The following is a 24,470-nucleotide window of genomic DNA, read 5'->3' as shown; positions in this document are numbered from 1 at the left end:
AATATAGAAAGTTTAGTTGAAAAAATTAGATGACATTTTAAATATACTGTTGCAGTTTATCTCTGTGCTTTTTATGGGAAAATGTTTTTCCCATAAAAAAATCCATTTTTTTGTTTTAGAAATGATGGTGTTTGAAAACATTCATCTAAAAATTCAATGTGCCATGTGTCTGTTTGTAAATTTGGATTATCTTATGTCTACCGCATAATTGACAAAAATGGATTTTTCATTCTGTGGCATCCTTATATGGGTTCCAATGTTAATCTTTTAATAGGTGAAAATATGTTAATACTTTTTATCTGTACAACTCCTATGATCAGCAATTCATTTTTTGTTTTTGAATCCTGTATAAAAATACTTACATTTTATGTTTAATTTTGCTCTAATATTGATACCATTTTTACATTCTTCACTTTTGAAAACAGTTGCAGTGATTTCCTGTATATTGTCAGTGGCATTTGGGTAAAACAGAGAAGAACACATTTGAAAATAAAGCTGCTAACAGTGATTAGTGGAAAATGTTAAATGTTATCATGACTACTCATTCGTGATATTTTCCTGAAAAAACACATTCACATTTCCATTTCAAAAGCTGTATTTGTATAGCTTGTTAAAGATAAATGAAAATATTGGTCAAATAAATGAATCTAATTTGCTTAGAAATTTTAATTCCTGTGTGCAATGTGGTCGCAATTCACCAAGTCCATTGATTGCATGCTACTGCAAATGTGGTTGTGTGCAATTGCTTTGTAATGGTGAAATGTAACTACATTGCTTTTTATATTAATATCACTGTTCTGTCATATCCCCATGAAGACTCATTGTACAATAGGATATATGTGGGCATTTCTAGTGGCTTCCAACATCAAAGAGGTCTAAGGACAATGAGAGTTGCTTTCTTTGACTCAATAACAATCAATATCAATGCAATAATAACTTTAGACATTAGATATACAGTACTTAAGCTGTACAAATATTTATTATCTCAGCCTTTGTTCAGATTTTGTTCAGATTTAATCTAAACTGGGGATGTCAAACATTGGTTATTGCTGCTCACTATTCTAAATTTCAATGGTTAGAAACAATTCTCATTGTCCGTGTCTGTGCTAAATTCAGTAGATTTTATCTTAAATTCAACATTGTAACAATGACCATTGTCCTTGTATACACTATAATAGAACTGATGTTGAATTACAAACAAGCCCTCTCTCTTAAGGGGGGTACACACATGAAAGATATATCTGCAGATCAAGTGATCTGCAGATATATCTTTAGATGAAGGTCGCTCATACACACTGAACAACTATAATCTATGTGGGAGCCACAGGTCCCGCAAACCGGGGGCGGGTTGGGGCCACCCCCCTCCCCACAGTGCCGCTATGTGTGTACGGGCGATTGGCTGATCACACTTGCCGATGGACAGATATGTCTACAGACATATCTGTCCATCGGCTGTGCAGCATAGCCAATGCGATATGTCTGTGAATGCCATCATTCACAAACATATCATCTGTACACACTGGCTGATGGGCACTAGATATTTTGACCGATCAACTTATCAGCCAATATATCAGCCAGTGTGTACCCAGCTTTAGGTTGAAAATCAGCTATGTGCTAGAGGGTCTTGATTCTAACAAAGAGATTTTATCAACCAAATACCAACTGTGTTCTTGGAAGGTCCTGACCCCCTTATCCATGGGGTACAGATGTGTACCTGAAAGCTGAATTTTGCAATAATGTAATATATGAAACTGTGTATATATATAATGCTACTCTGATCCACTGGATGGCAGAATATCCCAGAGATGCTTCTGTGCTAGATTAGCTGGGCATCCAACACTTGGTGATATTTTGGTCCATTCGTATTTCTTTTTTACCTGCATCTCATTATTTTTGTAAAATATGTTTGCATTGTGCATGCAACCCTCTCACATCTTAACCACTTGTCTGGCATTGTTTCATCAGATGTGACCACAACAGCCTGGGCTCTTCCTGATGTGGTCGCATCTGATGTGATCAGTCAGAAGAACTCACAGGGCAGATGGTCGAAGATAATCTTCTAGCAGATGCCAATCTCAGAGGGTTCTCCCAGGCCATTTGCATAATTGTATCCTCCCCAGTGACTGCTCTGCAGCAAATTACAGCTGATGGGCCAGCACAGAGGCGCCCTCCCACTCAGTGGCTGCAGAGAGGTGCAGACTCTTGGGAAATGTAAATCAAGCAGCCCTTAGCCTCCCAGTGTATACCCAGAGGCTTGCGAGATGAGATAAAATGCAATGTTTCTATGTCACAATTATTAATGTACTTTTGATTCCTAGAAAGATCAGTTGATCTCCAAAAAGGAGAGGTGTTATTTGCAGGTAGGGTCATCAATGTATATTATGGACACCAAATATGGACTCAACACAATTGTATATAGTGAAATGGGTGAAAATGATAAAATAGCATATGAGAATACTCCATATTGTTGATATGTTTGATAAAGAGATTTTACAAAGTGTTGATGTGGATTAAAATCTGGTAAACAGAGGCTAAAACAAATAGGATGTTTGGAGCTGAGGCAGTGTAAGGGTGAAGAATGGAGGGCTAGGCTAACTTCTGAGAAATGCAAATCTATTGTTGTGCCTATAAATCCTGTTAACTGTATGCCTGAAATTCCCAATGTACCATTGCCACCTTAAACTTTATCACCAAGGCTGCTAACTTGTACTTTATAACTCCTCCAATTGGCATAAATGAAAATGAGGGAAAAGAAGATGACCTCTCCCTTGTGGCTGCAAATGTCCATATGCTGCACACCCAAAATAATCAACTAGGGCACGGAGGAGGGGTGAGTACAATCCTTAGCCTAAATGCCATAGATGACCCTCATAATGTGAGTACTTCAGGGATAGGTACACAAAATATGGCTACATGCAGGGAAATTATTAAATTACCAGAATCTTTAGAATCACTAATTCTTGAGCCAGAAGGCACACAAATTGCAGGGATACACCCAGTGCAAACCAAAGCTTTTCCTATTGGACATGCTGATAAGGATGGGATAGTACCAGTTAGGAATATGGCCATGTGTTGTCCATGGAGTAAAGCTGAGCTCCGGTCATAATTTCAGATTTTCAAATCTGAAATTATTCCCCTATTATAGTTTCATCCAGATTAGAAAAAATCTTTTACAAATACCCAGTTCCCTATGGACTAAGGATGGATAAGACCTGGATAGATGGTAATGTAGCTTCTGTACTGGTCTGCAAGCACAAAAATTACCATAATATACAAAGAAACCTGAAGTCAAACTTCAAGTTTTTAATGTTATTGAAATTGTGTTACAACAAGGTATTTTAATACATACTACGAGTACAGCCAATAGTCCCATTTTCCCTGACAAAAATATAAGGGGGAGGGGCTATATACTAGTTCAGGATTTAAGGGGAATTAACTAAGTAGTTGAGAGTCATTCTTCATAGGACCTAATCCAGCTGTCATTCTGATGCAAATCCTTATCTCTGCTACCCATTGTACTGTACTTGACCTTTGTTATGATTTCTGTTCTATTCCTCTATATCAGGGATGGAGAACTTTTTTCTGCCAAGGGCCATTTTGATATTTATAACATTATTCATGTGCCCAGTACAGGCTATGCCCACTGTACCATGTGATGTCACATGGGGCAGGGCCACAATCATGGTGATTACAGCAATGCCTGGAGCATCTCGAGGATGCTCTGGGGAGCTGTATGGGCAACAGTGTGACCATCTGAAGCAGGTGGCACTGCTCTATAGATTCTGGCTGCAGGGTGCCACTCTAGGCTGCCTGCTAGACAGATGAGGCTAGCAGAAAAAATCTCTGAGGGCAAGACCAGATGATTCCACTGACCTTATATGGCCCATGGGCTTTAGGTTCCCCATATCCGCTCTATATCCTGACTGCCAGTACCTTTTTGGTTCATAGACAGCACTAGTAAATGTATTGCATGACTGTTTGCAGCTTTTTCAGCCTACCTGCAGTTTTGTTCTGATACAGTATGTTGATTAATTATTGTGTACAGATTTCAGTCACGGAAGATACAAACAGGTCAAATGGTTGCAAAGGAAGATTTACAGTCATGCCAGATGAACTATAAGTACTTATTACAATGTTTAACCCAGGGACTACAATATCTGACACCCAATAGTGTACAGGCCATACTAGACATGACCCTGCTACAAAACAAGCAGTAAGTGAAAACATTTCTGAGGATCTGTGAGAATTGTACACAATGGGTCCCATATTTCTCTATTCTGGCAATACCATAGCAGGTGCTAAAGTTCTCTACCAAGCTGATAAAGTGCAAAACACTGAAGAAATAGAACAGGCTTTCCTAAAACTCAAGGAAAGTCTGATGCAATCTGTTGCTTTGGGAACACCAGACAATGAAAAGACATTTGACCTATTCTGTATGGAAAGAGCATGCTGACTAACATATCTGTAACCTATAAGTGTGCACAATTAGATACTTTAACTTATTCCAACACCACTTGTTAAGGATAGTAGCATGAGCTGCTCTTCTAGTAGAGAAGAGCAAATATGTAGTATTGGGTCATGATTTGAAACTCCAATCACCTCATGTAGTATCTTCACTTTTAAATTTGGCCCAAACAAGACATGTCTCATCTGTTAGATACACCAAGTGAGAACTTGCCCTTATGGCACCTGCAAACATCACTATCAAAAGATGTAACCATATGCTGTACACCCACAAATATCTTACCATATGTGCCTCATAAGGTTCAACAGGTGGAGGATGAGGATGGAAATTTAGAAGAAAGTAATTATTATATTTGTGTAGATATGCATGACAGTAAGGAGAATCTAAAATTGAACTTTCACTGAAAGACCTGGTATCTGCAACATTCCTTTTGTTGATGCAGACAACCTTTTACACTGTAATGTCAAAGACAGATATAAGGATTTTGTGCACTGGATTTGCTGTAGTAGATGACAGGAGCACCATAGAGGCCAAACAATTAGGACTTTACATTCAACAAGTTGCAGAAAAAAATAGCACATGAAAGAGCCTGCAAGTTAGCAGATGGGGAATTGGTAAACATCTACACTGATTCCATTTATGCCTTTGGGGTGGTCCATGACTTTAAATATCTGTGGTGCCTAAGAAACTTTTTGTGAACAGCAGGCACATCTATAGCACATGCACATCACATGCAAGGACTACTGACACTCAAACAGTTACCACAGGTGTGGGAGCTGTCATCAAATGCCAAGCACACAGACAACACTGACCCAGTCTCTGTGGGCAATAACAGAGCAAATGAGGCTAAAAAGAAAGTGGTAGCTTCATCTGTGATTTTAAACCTAGATACTGACAATGATGATGTCTCAAATAAATTCCTTCAAGCTCTCAGCACAAACAAACTAATCAGAATGCAAGAAAACAAATTGTCACAGGAAAAGATCCTCTGGAAGTGTAAGGTATGTTGACAGAATGCAACAATCTTAAGGAAAGATAGAACAGTTAGGCAAGTAGTTCCAAAAGCATACTTTCCAAGCTTAGTGTAAATAATGTATGTGTAGATTAGTCAATGTGTACTGTTATGCTCCTTGATATTCCCCCAATGCTGGTAAGAAAGCTGTTTCATACCTTACTTGTCTGAGAAAGAACACAGGAAAGGCTATATAAACTGAGACATCACACATCCCTACCATAGATGGCCCTTTCCAGGCAATTCAGATTAAATTCATACAAGATAGTAACTGTATGAAATCAAAAGTACATGTTGGTATACATTTATGTGTTTGTAACTAGGTACAGTAGAGGAATATTCACAACTAATAAATACATAACTAATGACACTGTGTTTACTGCTAAGAGAATCATGCAGGACTTTGTGTTTAGGTTTGGTATTCTCAAAGTTTTGAATGTGAAGGGCTGCCCATTTCTTGGGTGATGTTTTTGAGACCATTAGCAAACTTATGGGCATTAATTGCAAATTACATACTCCCTACATGCCACATATAGTGGAAAAGTACAGAAATATAATGGTATTCTAAAAAATAAGTTGAGTAAAGTGATGGCTGAGACTGGGTTAGCATGACCAGAATCCTTGTCACCATTTGAGATACTATTTGGTCAACAACCATGCTTGATGATAGATCCTCAAAATTATTTAAAGTTTAACAGTGATGTGACTATCCAATATCTAATTAAAATGAGCAGAAAGCTTTAAAACTGGAACTCACTGTCATGATATTGAACCTGAAAAATATATAATGATCCAATATGTTTTGCTCTCAGGTTGTCTAGTAGACTGTTGGGAAAGACAATATAAAATGTTGATCACCAGCACCACATCCTTGAAGGTAGCAGAAGAGATACTTGGATCCATTCCACTCATTGCAGGAGAGTCAACAATTAAGAAGAGATTCATGACAAGACAGAGGTCAGTAAAACAATAACATCACTCATGAGTGTTTCAAGAGATTTGAATTGCATTGAGAGTAGCCTTATTTTATTATTCTACCATGAAGCATACATTTTTTGCTTTTTCTTTTCTTAATTTCCCTGTATTATTTTGATGACATGAAGGTCCTATAAATCAGTTCTGAGGATGGGATTAATAATGTAGTAATGGACAAATAATTGGAAATTCACTTAATTTAGCCCCACACTTGACTCAAGTCAGGGGTCAATAAATAATCTACCCATCTTAGAGTTTGCAAGCAATGTAAAGGGTTATTGTCTGAAGAGTATGCATTTGTTAATATTGTGCACCCACAACAGATAAAAGCTGAAGCTGTATACAATGGTGTCAGTCCATAATAACCTTGATTAGACCGAAAAACTCTAGACCACTATTATACTTTACTTAAAAATGTTTTAAATCAGAGTGATTGCTGGGTGTGCTTCCACGTACTTCAGGGACAAGACATTGTAGGATTAGACCTCATTACATTAAATGTCTATTCAGTGTTTGAATCAAGTAAGGGAAGGCCAACAGATAGAAAGTATAATGTTACTAAAGTCACTAGTTTGAACTTTTACCTATACTCAGTAAACAGGTATTTGATATGTTCAAATTGCATCAACAACTAGAAACATGGATATTGGAGAGTAGTGTGTCTCTATCAGACCTACAGTACTACAGGACGGCTGATGGGAAACCAATTGATATCAACCAGTTAAATCTTATCAGAGAGACATCTAGTATCCAGAGAACAGGATACTGACTAGTGACTATCCAGGCAAATACTTATATTCTCCCCAAAAGATATGTATTTTATCTGTGGGGATAAAGCTTATAAATGGTTATCTCCAAACTCCAAGGGAATATGTATCAGGGGAAGGATAATCTCCAAAATCATGATTTTATCACTTGAAAAGATGCTCAGTATTCACAGACCTACCCCACCTCCATATGTATACACAAAGTACGAACATAGATTTTTTTTAAAAAAAGCACGGCACCTGGAAGGCACCTATTGCTACAAATTTAATATCAGCAATGGACATAACCAGGACTGCTTGTGCAAACCTGAATATTAATTAATAACATTACTGACATGACACATTCAGGTACATGGGTAAGGAGCTGCAGGCCTATAAGATGAAATGAATGCAACATAGTATGGTTCTCAAATATTTGCCAGCTGTCACTAGAGGATACTGTGTAACCTAAGTTATCCAGTTTGGTGTAAAAGTTTGTACTTATACCTCTAACAATATTGATGACACTATGGTAATAATTAACTAAAAAAATTGGATGAGATCTTACAGCTAAAATTGAAGTTTTGTAGTGCTCATAATCTTTCCCTTTCTGCAGTGGGAAAAGTTAGTAGGTTGGTGGTCATGTGTAATTGCTTCATAAAATGACTTGTATTAATATCACTGCTCCATCAAATTCCCTTAGTGACTCATTGTACAATAGGATATACTTTACATGGGCATTGCTAATGGCTTCCATTCATAAAAGAGGTCTGAGAACAATGAGAGTTGCTCTACTTTTGCAATACTAACTTTAGACATTAGATATACTTCAGCTGTACCAAAATCCATTACTGAGCTTTTTTACAGATTCAATATAATCTGGGGATGTCAAACATTATTTATTGCCTCATACTGTTCTATTGTGCTAAATTCACTAGTTCTTATCCTAAATTCAATATAGTAACAATGACCATTGATCTTTTATGTGCAAATCTTAGATTTGTGCGGGAGAGTTCTGATTCCAACAAAGATAAACTATATGCAAAAATTAACAACCATGTTCTTGAAGGTTTTGACCCTCTGACCTATAGGAAACTGACCATTGTACCGTAAATCTGATGTTTGCAATTATATAATTTATGGCCTATGTCATTGTATATATTGTACTACTCTAACCCATTGGATAGCAGAGCATTCCATAGACACTCCTGTGCTAGACTAGCCAAGCATGCTAGATGTATAGATTTTCTGTTCTGTTTTATTTTTTATCTTTTTCCTGCATCTAATTATTCTTGCAAAATCTATTTGATTTGTGTGTGTGTGTGAGATCCCATCTTAATAAATAGTTTATGTGTTTTCCAACAACAGTGATGGATCGAAGAAGACAATCACTTATTTGTCTTTAACAAGCTTACTGACTTATGAACTTATCATATGAGCTTGAAAAAAGATCTGGTGCAGACCTGAAATGTCCCTTATCTATTAACAGATGGAATTTGTTCTGTGGGAATACAGGATTTGCTAAGAAAGGGGAGCAGAAGATAATATATATATATATATATATATATATATATATATATATATATCTAGACAGTATATATAAAATGTGTTTATGTGTACATTCATTACCCTGGTTATGCTGACAAAATCCAATGCGCCTGAGACCTCCACTGGTGCTGGTCCCAGCATGATACTGTTCTTTAGTGTGATGATGTCAGCCGCATGACATGCTCGCTTCTTGATAGAGTCTGGAGCGACACTTCTGGGATGCAGCATCTCGTGCGACAGAGGTGATTTCTCTCAAAGGTGAGTTCCATTGCTTAATTCTAGGTTGGCGCCCACCTCTCTTTAAATATGGCTTCCCACTATGTGTTAACTGTGCCCATGATGAAGGTGTAAGAACAAGTTTGTTCCAAACTATTGTCCATATAACAGTGCCCAAATAAATATCCAAACTACATTTTCTATGTCTACAGTGTTTATACATAAAATGGCAGCTATCCTCATTCTTTGATCTCATAAAGGAGCCAATTAAATCTATAAGCAAAAACAAGGGTGCCTCCCTGTGCTGAGCCAGGACCAGATAATATAAAATAAATGCTTATCTAAATCAAACACAAGAAGTATACCTCAAAGTCAACTCTTCCACAATATTGAAGAAGATTCACTTTCTATAAAAGAGAATAAGCATAATACAACCAAAATGTTGTATATCAAATTTAAAATATCTATAAATATAAATGGTATAAAATGCACGTACAAAGAGATAAAAATATATTCACAGCCAATCTAAGAATAGTAACAAATATACCATTGCCAATTATTTCATGCAAGCATACTAATGGCATCATTTAGACTTTATCAAGGGCATACAAACCTTATGCATAATGCATGTCTTGCACAGAAACACTTTAGCAAATACTGTATCTAGTCATAAATTTTCAACCAATCTTGTACCACTTGTATACACTAATATTGGTAACAACATGTTGTAGTGACTATAGTGACTGTTATTTTTTTGTACATTGGTTCATGCTGTAAAGGAAAATTAGTTGAATCAGGGTAAAAAAAATACACTGTTTACCAATACCCCTAGTATGTACAAAAAAAGTTAAATCCATAGGGTCTTCATCACCACTAGAGAGGCTCTAAAATTAAGAATATCATGGAATTTGATTGAATTTTCCTGATTTGACAATTCTGAACATGATTGTTTTATATTCAGCATCTGTAGTTTAACATTTCTTCTTAAAAAATAAACTGCAAATAATTATGTGTACACATGTCATCATACGAATTTTGCCATTTGTGTGCATGGCGCACTAATAGTAATAAAAAAAATCACAATTCTCTAAATGTAACTCTTGAGTTGATTTACACATCAATGAATGAAAACTATTTTGAAAACTGTTAAAGTCTTGAATGTGATCGTACCTTCTTGACTTGTCAATGTTTAAGTAGTTCTACAATTCAAAATCCCCATAGTTTTCAAAATTTTTGAAATAATTCACTAAACTATGGGCTTAATTCGGCAGAGATCACAACTGTGATCTCAGCTGCGTAATTGCTCACAATGAAACTGCAAAAATATGATAATGTCAGCCACCGCTCAGCTAACATAGCGATGGCACAGTCCATGTTTTGGAGGTCTCCTCATAGAATCAGTGAAATAAGTAGCTCCACCTGTAGATGTTTTAAAATGTGTCAATGAGTAATGAATACACCTGTGCCCCTGCTGGGTGACCTGGAAAATGTGACCTGTGTGGGGTCCTGAGGACCGAGTTTGAGAACCACTGCTGTAGCCTGTTATTTTATTGTGGCTGTGTTTTGTGGTTACTGTCATAAAACTCTAGCTGCAGGGCCGAAGCCTCTTTGATTTGTGGGTCTTAACAGAAATAAGTTATCTTTTTCAGAACCAGCAGTCATGGATACCACTGGCCTACCTCCAACACTCAGCAGGTCACTGATTGCTGACCTTCCAAATTAGAATCCATAACAGAACCCAGCTGGGCTTAGCCTCAGGCTAGAGATGATGTAACACCTCTCTCAGGTGCTACCACTAACCTCCTGCACCAATGACTCATGCTGGGAATCACCCATCAGCAAGTCACTATGAGAATCTGCTTAGTGCCCTTCTCCAGTGCCTGAGTATCAAATGTGTTCTACTAATGTAGGTGCTCCCACTCCAAAGCTATATTCTCCAGTATAGTTTTTTTCCAGTGTTGTTTAAACTCAGGCATTCAATTTCTTCAACAGCAGCACATCGATACCTGCATTATCATCTGCAGTGTTTCTAGGCAGAGTCCTCATACCAGCTAAGTACTCTGTTTCTTTCACAGTGGGAACCAACTACACTGGGCTGCAATCTAGGTCTTCACTGAGTAAAGCTAAATCTTCCTGAAGGGATTCCGGATGAAGTCCAGTGGGGGTCTTAGACTACGCACAAGGATCTGTGTGTATACTCTGATACAAATTCTGTCTGTTTTGAGCTCCAGGGTTATTGTAATATACTCCATGTAACTCATTGCACACTACATGCTGTTCCCACAATGTCAATACATCCATGCCTCTCATTGCACACTATGTGTAATTACCAAAGTGCCAACACATCTGTGCCTCTCATTGCACACTACGAGTTGTTCCCACAGTACCAGCACATATGTGTATCTCTTTATATGCTACTCACTGTCCAAACAGTGCCACCACCTCTCTATACCCTATTGAATGCTACGCATTGTTCAAACAGTGCCAACATATCCATGTACCTTATTGCATGCTATGTTCTGTACAAACAGTGCCAACATATCTGTCCATGTACCTTGTGGCATGCTACCAAAATCCCACATTTTGTGTACTCAGCTGTACCTTTGGCATTTGTGCCTACTGTGTTAAACACTTCAGGGTATTCTGTGGCTATATTCTGTGGCTATATTCTGTATATACCTTTTTTAGTGTATTCACCCATAAAAGCAAAATCTTAAATCTTCACAACCTTGCTGAATTCTGCCCAGAATCCTATTTCTTGTGTTATTGTTTGATCTATTGTACTTATTATTTGACTTTTTATTATCCTCATTTTTCTTTCATTTTCACTCTTATTTCCCCTTTGCTTTTAATTATATTCCCCTCTGCAGTTGATCTGTCTGTCCCTCTTTTTCTAAATAACTAATTTTTTACTTTGACTATTTTCTTGCTGCTTTTTTGTAACTTAATCATGCCCCCTATTATTCATTTTGTTAAGGTTGAGGAATCTTCAGCTATCTCCAACTTCATGTATACTGGTGTGCACTCCAATTCCAGAGGGTTCTCACAGCTATTCATGTGCAGTTGTCCACATACAGAGTCTTATTCTCTGCTCACAGCTTGCCAGCATGTTCAGTGAGGATGACAGTGGCTACTTAGGTGTGCCATGTCATCCTGGAGGTGAATCAAAGGGCAGATAGTGTCCAAAAAGTTCCAGGCTCCATTCCAGGGATCCAGCTCCAGACATATTGTGGATATGGGCAATGTGGCCCAGGTCAGCCACTATTTTAGGGATACAAAGGGGACAGGGCTTAAGCAAACAGCAAGTGCTGCATAAGCAGGTTGTCATTGTAGTAATAGATTTTGGGTGTAAAGACATGGAAGTGTGGCTGGAAATCATAGAGCCTTCCCATCTGACCTATGAGATGCCTGCTACCTGGCATCCTTTACAGGGACTCTCCTTGTCTCCAACTGTTTTTGTGTTGGAGACAGCAGTAGGTCAGAAAAACAGATTCACAGGTCCTAAGAAAGGCTTCCTCCTATCCACTGGATGCCATGGTCAAATGGTTGGCTTGGTATACTAGGGTAGATGCTGAATTTTTAATGTTAGGTTTTCAATTTGGTTTTAATTTGTCTATTATGGGTCTCATTTCAGGAGGTTCTGTTTTACATGGTAGTAAAAGTAAGTGGGTAAGGAGGTTTAGCTAGGTTATGTGAAACTCTGCTGGTGTTTTTAATCGTTTGGCAATGGGAGTTGTTACAACAAAAATGCAAGGAAAATATCAGCTCATGCAGCACCTCTCTCATTCAACAGTTTCATAAGTAAATTATTCCATCCCTGCTGACGTATGCTTAATAGTGTATAAGTCATTTGACTTCTCCCTTGACATTGTTCAAAGCCATGGATGAGGAGTCCTGCTGGCTAAGATTGATGTGGAATCAGTTTTCCACTTGCTGCTCTTGCATCCTGACTACTTTAGGTTTCTGGGTTTCCTACATGACAAATACTACATACACAAGTGCTTGCCTATTGGGTGTTCTCCATATTGTGAATTTTTTAAGCATTTTAGCAACTTTCTGCATTGGTGTGTTGACTCAGGTTGTGGGAGTTATGGGATTGCTCACTATCTTGATAAATTACTTTGCATAGGCCCTCCTCTTTTTGCATCAAGACCAAAGTACTGACACATTGGGGTATATTTACTAAAGTGAGAGTTTTTAGAAGTGGAGATGTTGCCCATAGCAACCAATCAGAGTCTACTTAACATTTTTTTAGCACCTTCTAGAAGATAATAGCTAGAATCTGATTGGTTGATATGGGCAGCATCTCCACTTCTAAAAACTCTCACTTTAGTAAATATACCCCATTGTTTGTTTTTGGGTAATGAAATTGATACCCACAACAGATGCTACAGCCTTCCCTCAGAAAGGGGATAAGCTCCTCACTTCCATTGCATTGTGTCTCACTGCTGGGATGCTTACCCTGCATCAGGTGCAATAATTGTCAGTCTTGCCTAAATTTTCTTGTAAGGTAATTCCCATGGATAGAGTTTTCTGCAGGAATTTGAGAGAGCTACACTTGGAATTGCTAAGTCTCACCATTTTATCCATCTGTCATATGAGCTCAAATGTAATCTAAACTTTTGGATTGCCTTCTTGGAGAATTTTATAACTGTTCTATGGTGTGTTGGCTCTATTTTGAATACCTCACAATTGCAGCTATTCATGGATGCAGCCTGTTCCACAGGTTCTGGCTGTTACCTTAGTGGTTCCTGGTGTGTGGTGCCTGGGTCTCCAGGGGACTGAGCAGAGAGCTCTTTCTTCTTGAGCTCTTTCCTATTGCTGTAGCATTGTAGCTTTGGAGCAAATGGTTTTGCAATCACAGTATAGGGTTGTGGTGTGATAACCTCAGCAATATAGATGCCATTAATCAGCAAAAGGTTTAATCTTTGCCAGTGGTGCAATTGCTTACACCTCTGGTGCTTCAGTGTCTTCAATGTAATGTGATGTTTAGATCCTGACAAGTTCTGGGAATAGAGAATGTAAGAGCTGTGGCTTGGTCTAGATTACAATATTCTAGATTTAGGTATCTGGCTCTAGAAGCTAATGAGGTTGGAGAGCTTTCAGGGTTTAGCTGGGAGGTCATTGTCTAATTGAATATTTTGTTCATATCATAAAGTTTGGGTATAATGAAAGTTCTTTCACAGTCCATGACATAGCAGTATGAGTGTGCATCTGAAAGTTCCTCATCATGCTTGAGTCCACACAAATGCACATGGATATGCCTTTCTACCCTGTTTTGATTGGCAGAAGCTGTCAAATGTAATGCTGTCCTAGAAAACTATATTGATATGCCCACAAATGGCCAAACCTTGTGATTTAAAATGAGAAGTTCAGAGAAAAAGTTTTGATGATTGATGCTTGGTGTGTACAAGTAGTCTTGTATACATTTGTTGTCTTATCAGTTTTCTGTTTGTGTCTATTTTTTGTCTTTATTGTGGTTTTTATTTTGTCCTGTTAGAAGTTCATGTTTGCAGAAAATCTCACATTGGTGATGGGTGTGAAGAAGTACCACAAGCTTATTTTTAGATGGAAGGCTGCCAGGTGCTCTGCCTGCTTCAAGAATACTATTTGGTCAGGGGTGGTCAATCTGGAGGAATGCAGAGACCTGCAACAAGAGGTTTTCTGATCTAAAGCACCTTGTAAAGAAAAAGATGGTGAAGGAGGCCAAGGCAGCATTTCACACTGGGGCCACTGAATGGTCCACATTCTTCCAGAAATTGTGCAGTGTATGCACATGTGTGACATGGATGTCCCCAGCTAGCTTGGCAAGTAGCCATATTAAGCTAAATATTGTTTGCACTTTGTATTAGAACCTGTTATGTAGGGTATACTGTTGCTTAACACCTCTAAAACATTCACTTTATGTACTTTTAAAGCTGCAAAAATATAGTAGTATATATGTAACACATGCCAGTACTTTTGTGGTAAATTTCTGGCAGGGAAAAAGGTAACTAGTAACAGTACCAAACTTGTTTGAACTGTTTGTGTTTTTAATATGAACCAGTGTTGTGGAAGCAAATACCTCTGTTTTTTTTCATTATTAATTTAACATAAAATGTGTTTTTGTACTAATTGTCAGTTTACTAATGTCTAAACCTTTCTTATTTAGTACTGTTTAGTAATGTTTTGCTTGTAGCTCCATCCTCTGTGCCACCTCCTAGATGGCCTAAAACACAGAGGCATCTGGAGGCTCCCCCAGAAAGAAGAATGGAGTCATGATCAGAGTCTGCTGGGCCTTGATCCCCAAATCTGGAAGATAAGTCTGTGAAAGTTAAACATAGACATTAACATTCCACGCCCCCAAATTAAGCCAAACAATAACAGACAGTAAAATAGCATACATTAGCACAGCAGTTTTCAAAGTGGGTGCTATGGCACTATGGGGTGCCACATGACACTTGTGGTGGTGGATTGTGTCAATGATCCATTCCCAAATTAAAGGATTTATGGTCAATGTGATAGTCAATACCAGTGTTGATGGCTACCAAAAACAAACAAACAAACAGAACTGCAAACATGACCACTACTACATAACAGAACCTAAGAGAGGTGAGTTTTAACAGGCCCTGGATGGCAGGGGTACACCTAGGGGAAGGCTGTAAATGTTTATTTAAAAACAATATAGTTTGCACTGTTCCCAATTTTTACAAAATGTTCAATTACATTTGAACTGTAACAGGAACATGCTAATTGTGCTTGATCTGGAATGTTTTATTTACAATTTGGTATAATCTTGTACCATTCACTTTTGTACCTAGATTTCTGCTAGAAAAATTCTGCATTTTGAATGTGGTTTATTCCATAAACCCAATAAGTTTACAAAAAACTTTTTAAAACTGTTAGTGTGTAATTAATGTGTTGAAACTTATGTGGGAGTAATTCTCTCTATGAGCCACCCCAAAGGTATATGTTTCACCATTTCAGGCCAATTTTGAAAGTAAAACACACACTACATAAATGGAGGTACTACTTCAATTATACCCCCCTAGGGACGGTACACTGGTACTGTGGGCCTGATTCAGAGCCGCTCGTAAGCGGCCGCTTGTTCGTTCCGAGCGATGTTTGCACAACTGCGCATGCGTATGGATCGTAATATGCATGCACGACCCAGTCAGTGCGGACGAAAATCATTTGTTCGCTAAATAGCGAATGCCTGCTATTTTGAGTGACAGGAGGAGGCGTATGTGGGTGGTAACAGGGGAAGGTGCTTGAAAACGGGGAGTGGAGATCCGAACGCAGGCGTGCTTAAAGGTCAAAATGGGCATTTTATGGGTGTGCATAATTAATACAGCAGCGTCATTGACCACGTCACTGGGTTATTTTATAGTCAGAACTGCTCGCAAGATTGCGGTAGGAAAAACCAACCACAAGAATAGCGAGCAGTTCATACGCTGGTCGATGTACTCGATTAATCTAATAAATAGAGGACATGATGTAGGATGCGAGCGGCAAGGGGGCGTAGTTTTCCAAAAAACGACCACATGTTTGGTTCGCTCGTTCAGACCTAGAGGCGTGAACAGACCGCAAAGAGCGAACGGTTCATTTGAATAGCCACCCCTTTTTTCTGAACGAACGAGCGCAAATAGCGTCCGGCTCTGAATGAGGTTCTGTGTTTGTACGATAAACAAAAGTATACCTAATACTTATAGTACATTTATGTTTGCCTGCATAGCACACACCTGCAACTTGCACATGTGCCCTAAAATTACTCCATTTTTAGTTTAAATATATTTCCAAAGAGGTTTTTGACATGATACCAACTCATGATACTTACACATGTGGCATAAAATAACTGCATTTTTAGGTAATCTTTATTTACAATGTCAGAGGCTTTTTGTTGTATTTTTTAAAAAAAATGTTACAACAAATTTCAAGGGCAGAAAAACAGTGTAACTGGATGTACAGTTGGTTAATCCTGAAAGACACCATTACTTCCTAATGTTTTTCCACAAATTTTTTTGTTACAAATAATAAACAAATAACATTTAGCCATTATAGGCATAAATGTCTTAAGGTGTTATAATATGAACATTTGTCTTGCCCTAAACAGTAATGCGAACATTAGGTAAGTGGTAGATTGATGTGCTTGCCTGTAGAAAAACATCAGATTTGAGGTACATTTTACTACCGTTTAAGGTAATTGCATATTTGGAACTGATTGATTGCTTTGGATCACTTCCACACTTTGCCACTTCAACACTGTTTAATACATAAATATAAGGGCATTTAAATTGTATTGTAAAACTGCATGGCCTAAAGACACAAACATCTGCAATTAAGTAACATTTGTGATGGTGATAAGGATACTTACATGAAAAATGCTCTCTGATGAGCTGCTTTTTGACCTGCCTCCCACTTTCTGTGGTCAGACTGTCGCCTGATGCAACAAATTGCCCTGTCTTCTCACTATCTATTGCATAATCAGCCAGTAAAGGCTGCTGCAAACACATATTATGCAAAACACAGCAGTAGGGGCACAATGTTTGATATACACAGAATATAGAAAAAGCCCACCCAACTTAACAAAACAAGGGAACCTAGTTTTTAATAGTCCAAAAGTATGTACCATCACTGATATGGTGGATTTATGTGCATCATTTTACTTGCACTCAGGAGAATCCAGAAGTGACAATAGAGTCAAAAGCCAGGATAAACAGCCATAGCTAGAATCACCAGTAGGAGTTTAAAAAATGCTGGATTAAGTAACATATAGGAATGTGGTTTGTTTTAAAAAAAACATTGTTATGTATACCTACTCAACAGCAATCCCTCTGGCATTTGTCCAGCTAAATGCATTGTGCCATGAGCCAGTATATCCTATTACATCTCTCATGATTTAGAGTTTTGCATTATTAACCACCTGCATGTTGGTAGAGTAGGCATGGTGCCAATTCAGATAAACATGCACCCTGGCCAATGTGCATGCAGTCTATAGCACCCAGCACCTGCAATTCTATCAAAAGCTACCTTTACTGCATGCCACTGTGACACCTAGTTAGAGAAGCAGATCCAGGTATTAATCAGAGGCTTAAATGTTGCCATGCCCTATGTGAGGTATTGGGAGAAGGTTGACTGGGATATCATGAGAACTCTACCAGTTACAGCCTGAAGGTTCCCAGTAGCAAAAAGTGCAACACACACAGAAGCTGATGCAGGCATCCTATCTTAGAGTCTAGTTCCAGTTTGATTTGGTCATGCAGATGGAATATGTTGGTATGATTGAGCCAGAACATCTGTATGATGATGCAGATGGAATATGTTGGTATGATTGAGCCAGAACATCTGTATGACCTCACCATCGACCAATGTGTTCAGTTTCAAACATCCCCTAAAAACCATGGCCTTCTCAGCCTCTGTGGTACCTGCATAAGTACCTGAGCCTGTTCATTTTCTTTCTCATGGGTCTTTCCATCCTGGTGGTAGAGCCTCTGGTATCCCAGCCATGTACTTGCCACAGCAGTACTTACAAACTCTGCCATTATCACTCACACAAAATAATGCAGGTGATTTGACCCCTGTTATAAGCATCATGATTGTGTTCTAATTTTTCTTAACTGAAACACATGCAAAGTATTTTGGTTCGATTTTGTAACTTTGGCATAGTTTTTAATTTCACCAGAGTTTGCAGGCTTCTGCAGAACATGCAGGCAGGTCTATTTGAATTGTGAGTTTAGGCCCAAGGTTGTTCCATTCTCAGGAGTGTTTTTAAACATGATTCTTGGTAAATTCACGTGTTCCATATTTTCTATGGAAAGTAATCTCGACTATGACCGTTGGTGTATTGAATTTTATTTGCATTCTATCCCATGTTTTGCAGTTCAAATCATGAGTACACTCCCATGTTTGGCATTAGTAAATCTCTGTGTTAAAAAACAGGCTAGAGTCTCCCGAAATTGAATGCTCGACCAAACATGATTCTTGGTAAATTTACCCCTTAATGTCTAAACCAGGTTGGAATGAGTGGTTGAAGAGAAATGAGGTGTGTCTGGAGAGATTACCAAACATTGTGTCTCATTCAGATCCGGTCGTTAGATGCAAGCGGTCACTCTGATTGAGGGTGGATGCAAGCCCTCAAGTAGATGCAAGCGGTCACTCTGATCGAGCAGGAAGCTCCCCACTGACATCATTTCTGAGGTCAGTGGGGCCGCCCCCAAATGGCAAGTATTCTGTCGGGAATGCCTCAGTTTGGCCGGCAACCCCCCTCCGGCCCTACTTCCAAAAGGGGTGAGCTGTCAATCAGCATCGACAACTCGCCCCCTTTGGTGCGAGACCCATAGCAATGGAGCGGCCATTGCTAGCCGGATCTCGTGCATGCGCATGTCAGAGCTGGCTCTGAAGTGCGCATGCCCAGTGGGCAAACATCGACATGGTTGCAAGCGCTCAGTGCTTGTGACCGGGTCTGAATGAGGCCCATTGAGTGTAGTGGTAATAATAAAATCTGTGGTAAGCCAAAAGATAATAGTTGCTGGATTTTGGCATTCTGCTCCTCAATACAGATTAATTGTATGACCAGGGAGTCCCTTGTCCACTCTAAAACCTGGTTGAGCAAAATGGATTGAAAGAACCCATGGATACTATGGATTTGAAGGTCACCATATTATTTACTTCCATATGGGATATCTAGTTTCACCTACCCCACAAAAAATCATGGATAAGTGTCGGAACATTTAAGAACCATCTAGAGGAAATCTGTATAGGGAGGGCCTTCTGAACTGTCTCATTACTGAGATTGCCAGGTGTGTAATTTAGACAGAAGGTTGTAAAGTCAGATCTCTTTTGAGAAAACCACCTAAATATTTAAATGGATGGGTTGCCAAATAAAAAGAAAATGTGTGTCTTAGACCCACTAGAGTTGAAGTATCCATGATAAGTTTCAGGTCTAATGATGTAGTTTATTTTAAAGTTAGAGAGTGCCCCAAACATTTTGGAACTTCTACATCAAGTTCAAAAGGGAAGCTACCAGGTTGGAAACCGTGGACGTAAGGTCATCTGCAAAAAGGGCCAGATTTAATTCTCCAACCAGAAAACCAGATATGTTACAGTTTAACCTAATTTATTGTGCCATGGCTTCCATGCAATGCACATTATTAAGTGTAGCTAAGGGAAAACCTTGTCTGTTGCCATTCCAGATATCAAAGGGGTGGAAAATAAGTCATTAATTTTGACCCGTGCAGAGGGGAAACAATAAAAGGAGAGAATATGGTTATAGCAAGCAGAGTTCAGTCCCATGTGATCAAGCACAGTGGCCATAAAATTCCAATCCACTCAGTCAAAAGCTTTCTCAGCATCTGTTGACAACAGAATCACTGGAAAGCAAAATTTAGAGACAGAATTCATAAATGAGATAACTTTGGTGGTGTTGTTGTAGGCTTCTTCTCCTAGTACAAAACCCAATTGGTCACTACTATTTTAGTTGAGGCAGCATACACTTTCAATCTATTTGACAATAACGTGACATAATGTTTAAAATCAACATTAAGAATTGGTATAGGGGACTTCCGGTTTCAGCTGATGTAGTGAAGATGGTCTGTCATTGGACTCCGTCCTCTGCCGATTGAGATACCTGCTTTACAGGGCTGCAAGCAGCCTATTTGCTGCACCGGACCCTGCAGTGTGAGCCACTTACCTCCTCCATCACCCTACATCAAGAAGAGATTTCTACCTCCTCCCTTGCAGCCCTCTTCACTGCCATCATACCAGGAAAGGTGCCAGGTTGCAGAGAACATGGTGCCAGATGCTGGCACTGATAGTGTGACCCCGCTCTCCAAGAAAGCCGTGGCTGAGGGAAATTCTCCTGCTGGACAGGTATGTCACAGCCCCGGCACTAAAGTCACATATAATGAAGTAGTGGATGCTATTTGATTCACCATGACTCCACTACTTACCCAAGCAGTAGCTGATATCATGGCTCAATTACAGCAGCTCACCCAGAGAGTCACTGACAGTGAACACCAACTGGGTGCAGCCACCCACGACATTTTAGACCTTCAGCACAATGTGAAACAATAATCTACTAAAAACCACCATTTATGGAATAAGATAGATTATTTAGAAAACTGTTCCCACAGAAACAATATCAGACTAGTGGGTCTACTAGAATCTATCAAGGGCTCATCCCTCGCTAACTTTGTCTGCAACACTCTGCCTTCACTCCTTGGGATTGAGACAGAATGGGCCCAACTCCAACTCCAAATAAACCATGCCCACGGGTTAGTTTATTCAATGGAATAAAGTATCTCTACTAAACAGAAATCTGGTCTGCCTCACGTCATGTGAAATTTCTTACATGTGAAGGGCATAAACTGCATATATTTCACGATTAATCCATAGAGCTAACAAGAGCCCGAAAATTTTTCTCCTCTATTTGCTGAAACCAGGGAGGGGAAGAAAGGGAAATAATTTTAGCACAGGATCTAGTTTTATAAATCAATAGTAAGCAGTGTTAACAAGGTAAGTATATCCACAAATATCAAAATTAGAACCCTTACACAGGTAGAGAAAATATCCTCGTGGAGGTGCTCCCCATGATAGTATAAATATGCGTATATGGAAAAGAAGAGGAAAGGAAACTTTCTTTTTTGAGGGCACTCAATTCAAATTGTAAATAACAAAAATAAGTAATATATAACTTTTATTAAATATACATTAAAAAAATGTGTTAGCAAGTACAGACCTGCCAGCACCCAAGCAGTCTTACTGCTACAAAGCAGCAGAAATATATAAACAATTTAAAAATTACCAAAAAACAAACAAGCAAATGAACAACATGAAAACATACATATAGGACTAATTGTAATATCACAGGTAGTGTGAAGCCAAGTGAAATATTATAAAAAAAAATTTGAATGATCGGTGGTAATAAAATTATCACATATACTGGTCCAATGACCGAGTTGAAATAATAGCACAATGGCTAATTCCAAACAGCAGCACAAGTACCATCAACAAGCTCAGACTAGTCAATAGTCATGGATGTAAAGGAGACTACTGAGAAGGTATAAAAACATTTTTCATAGACCATAGTATAAATCTGTGCTTAAGAAATAATATACAGCCACCAGTGTTAATTACCAGCAATGCTAAATAAGCGTATTTCTGTATGTATATATGGATAACTATGGTCATTAGAGGGAAAGATTCCTATCAGCTGACACTGAAAACATCCCCAGGTATGGGAAAGCAGTATGAGTATAGATACTTGGTTAATGGAAAAATAAATTAATCCCTTGTATGAGTTGTCTAATCAGCAGCTGCTGCATGTCATTATAATGTAATCAGTGAATAACATGTGAGCGTGCTTTATAGAGAAATGAGCATCTGCTTTTGGACTAGGCTCAGAAGAAGGTCCTGGTGTATATATAGTGCAGGAGCTTCTAAAGGCCAGACTCCAATGAGAGTGCTCATATAGAAAAAGATAATTGTATATAGTGAGAAAAATATCAAAGCATAGATTCGGTGTTCATGCTGCATCCAATCATATACCTGAAGTAGTGGTGACTGGTGAGAAGCATGGACCACGTATACAATGATATAGGGAAGAAAAGTACAGTGTCAGTAGGACTAATACAAAATGAGCAACACTCTGTTGCCCAAAGGGTATTGCAGGGTAATATGCTCAATCTTGTAACTTATAGTCACTTCATTTGCTTGAGCAAGAGAGAAAGTAAGACATACCTGGGTGCTCTCATGTGAGGAGAGCTGGTGTCAGGTGAAAAAGGGGATCTACCCCAAGTAAAGCCTGTTGGTGTGCTGCTGCAAAGAGTCCCGCCTGTACACAGCGGGACTCGCGGGTCTGAGACGCGCGTTTCACTCTGCTTCTTCAGTTAGATGCCGGTGAGTTGGAATTCACAGCTGATATTTACTCTATATAGTGGCCAATCAGTGAGCAAGTGGCTTGTGTACCAAGTGTAACCCATTCTCTGATAGGTTGAAAAGAGGTCTACCTCTATTGGCCGACTGGTAAAAGGAGAACACATGAGTCATCAGTGGGGGAGGTGACAGAACCCATAGCACTGAACAAGATCTATGTGTAGGATTATGAAGGGAAAAAGAGGACTGTATGTTGTATGTGAGATGTGAAGCCCACAAATTGCTGTGTATAGGAATACAGCTCACTACACAGCATAATGTAGAAAACTAAATAACTTTACATAGTTGTAATACAAGGAGAAGGGTAATATTGATTGGATTAAAACATATAAGCTACAGAGTTCAAGTATATCTTTATGCAGTTATTGGTGATAAGATTAATAGTATTAATAAATAATAAGGGATAAATAGATATGTATTTAATACCTCATAAAATAAAAATTATGATAAATTTGATACATAATATGTGGTACATAGAAAAAATATTATTGTAGAAATTCAAAAATAGAAATAAGTAATTAATAATAGATAAATAGTTATAATTATGACAAAAATGAAAAAATTTAAAAATGTTATTAGGAAACAAAAGAATAAATTAATAATGTCACAGTAACTTGTGGTATGTGAATCACTAAGTGTGAAAAATTAAATAAATAAAAATATAATATGTGCACATTTTATCACATAATATCTATTATATTTTTATTTATTTAATGAATTAAGTTCCAAACGTAAAACTATTGAAGAATTGAATAACATATTTCCCAGTGAATTAGCGGGTTTATCTCATGAATCGAATAGGGATGATGATATAAAATAACTTAAACTCTTACTCCAAAAACAAACAAGAACAAATTAAGAATTAACCACAATAGAAAACTATTTAAAGCAGAAAATTGTTCCTCGTGGATTGAGACCCAAAATTTTCCCTACATTTGAACTTGCGACTAATACCCTTAAAAATGACTGGGAAGCCTGCCTCTTAAAATGCTCTCAAGAGCTAATGAACATTTTACTTAAACATAACCTTCTCATATTAGAAGAAATAGATAAAGAGGTTGATACCCTGGGTAAAACACTTGAGCAGTGGGAAAAAGACATCAAATTCCAGAGCTCATTTGAAAAAATCAAAAAAGATCTACACACCTATGAAGAAAACCTCATAGAAAGGAAGAGAAATAAATTTATCAGAGACAAAAGGGATTTTTCTCATGGTAATATCTTCAAGTGGAAACAACAAACTAATAATAGGGAATATAAACATCCTACTAACTATAGTTCCTCTGAAACCGAGTCCTCCAGTACAGAGGATCTTACGCTATCACCCCAAAGAAGTGCTTTAACTTTTTTAGAGGAAAGCAGGAGTGCAAGAGGTTTCCATCAAAAAAGAGGAGGACGAGGAGAAGCAACAAGAAGAGGAAGAGATGTCAGGATTTGGGATTCCCTTATACCCCAAAGACAATCATCCAGAACCCGCAGCAAAAATTAGATTGTACATCTAATTTTAAAGTGATTAACTTATACTCTAGGTGCCTCACCACTACTGAAATGGGGGTACTGAGTAAAGGATTATCCTACTCCCCAAATATGTCTTTTA

The sequence above is a fragment of the Taudactylus pleione genome, unplaced genomic scaffold, assembly GCF_031769625.1.
Source record: "Taudactylus pleione unplaced genomic scaffold, aTauple2 ptg000214l, whole genome shotgun sequence".
NCBI classification, from domain to species: Eukaryota; Metazoa; Chordata; class Amphibia; order Anura; family Myobatrachidae; genus Taudactylus; species Taudactylus pleione.
The sequence above is the reverse complement of the archived record's forward strand: the minus strand, read 5'-3'. Positions refer to the sequence as shown.